The sequence below is a fragment of the Anser cygnoides genome, chromosome 4, assembly GCF_040182565.1.
Source record: "Anser cygnoides isolate HZ-2024a breed goose chromosome 4, Taihu_goose_T2T_genome, whole genome shotgun sequence".
Classification (NCBI taxonomy): domain Eukaryota; kingdom Metazoa; phylum Chordata; class Aves; order Anseriformes; family Anatidae; genus Anser; species Anser cygnoides.
Genome location: NC_089876.1, coordinates 63,568,371 through 63,570,137, shown reverse-complemented (window position 1 = coordinate 63,570,137; position 1,767 = coordinate 63,568,371). Strand labels below are relative to the sequence as shown.

Below are 1,767 nucleotides of genomic sequence, written 5' to 3'. Positions count from 1 at the left end.
TCTGTTGTGAACTTTAACATAGAACTATTTCTTTCAACTTAATGTTCTCTCTTCGTATCTGTTAAACTGCTCTTTAAAAACACAACTCAGAATATTGGGGGAGAAACTGGACAGAATCACACAGCAAATTAATTCTTACCCTGACTGTCTCCATTTGAGCTGCTGCACGTGACAAACTGTACAGCCGAGGGTTGTGCAAATCTCCTAACGTCATCATTTGTTAGAGATGTGACCCTCAAGTGAGCAAGCGCTCAGTTGTTTACCCATTCCCTTCCTTCGGGTGCATCGGGGCCACTCTGCTAAAAAGAAGCAGTCAAAACCTTCCATCCTACATCCACTTGTATTTTGCAGAACATTGATTAAAAGAAATTCTCGTAATCATCTGGTCTTAAAATTTGCAGCTGTGCTAATAAGTGGTTTCCATGCAAGGATGGAGGGCAAAACCTGCACTCCAGTTGCAGCATGTTTAACTAGAGATGAAGTCTTAATTTAAAGTGAGATTTTGAAAGCAACGGCAGAGGCAGGACAAATGATTTATGGAGCTTCTTGAGCACTGTATCGTATATACCAAATGGGTATTTTCAACATAACCAGCATCGATCATGGGAAGGAACACTAGATTATTTGTAAGGGAAAAAAGCCCTCCTTCCTCATTAATGAAGTGTTTCTTCTGAAAAACATGGCCAAAATGAAAGATCATTCAGAGATCTGCAACACTCGAGAAAAGTCAGCATCTGCTCTCTCATGTTCTCAGGTGAAGAGCATGGCAGAGCTGTTGTCCTGCTAGAGACAAATCATGAAGCACAGCTCTGGGCTGGCAAAGACAGGGGATGGAGTCTCCTTTAAAAAGGCAGTTTGAGAGGCATGGTGTTAACCTGCAGAAACCAGGCGCAGGCTGATCTGGCACGGACACAGCAGGACCTTACAGACACGACCAATTGTAGCTCTAAGATCTACAGTGGGCCAGCTCAGTGTCTGCACAGCTGATTACTGGACCGGTAGCTTCACATGCTTTTATACTCTAACTGCTTGTTTGCAAGAGTTGGCTCAGCAGGGCCCAGGAAAAGCCACCATCAGTGTTCACATCTGTCCTACATGTTTGACAAAATCATGCCTCAGCTTTTAAAGACTCACAGCTTCACTTGTCTGCTGTGAGGGAAGAAACCTGAAGTTTTATACCCACGCCTTTAGATTACTGTACTGACAGCAAGGGCAGCAATCCCTGCTAGAATACACGCCCTAAGACTGGCTCTTCCACTGTTCTGAAAGCTAGTTACCCTGAAAATGAGTGGAGCCAGGATGACTTGAAGCAGTCAGGAATCAGGGATGCTGGTTTTACTCGTCTTAGGGAGCTTCTCTACAGACTTTTTCTTTCTTCAAGGGATACTGTGAAAGGATTACAAGAGTCATTGCATTTGAAGGCTGTTTGCAGGAACAATCATGACACCTGGAAGTACGTGGCAATTTGTTTTGCCCAACACCTCCGCGCCTATAGCCAGAGCATGCACAGTCTTCAAAAGTAGAGCACAGAGCCCCCTGCATGGCCTCTCTGACTATGCAGGGTGACCTGTGTTCCCTCCCCAGCTCACATTCACTCAAAGCTGCCATTCTGGGAAGGATCACAAGCTGTCTGTTTCTAGGACAAGGAAGGTAGAGAGCTGCTTGGCAAAAACAACAGTTCTGTTGGATGCTCTATTTCATCTAAATGGCCTGAAAGATCTGTCACAGCTCCTACACTTCTCATAGAGGTGTAGATAACAATAACTT

The 1,767-nt window shown here is 44.6% G+C and overlaps 1 protein-coding gene across 1 annotated transcript in view; it reads right to left on the bottom strand.

Annotated features, from left to right (window-relative positions):
* Nucleotides 1-1,767, bottom strand: part of CSGALNACT1 (chondroitin sulfate N-acetylgalactosaminyltransferase 1) — a 63,702-nt gene that overhangs the window by 9,343 nt on the left and 52,592 nt on the right. The gene's annotated exons all lie outside the window — the stretch shown is intronic.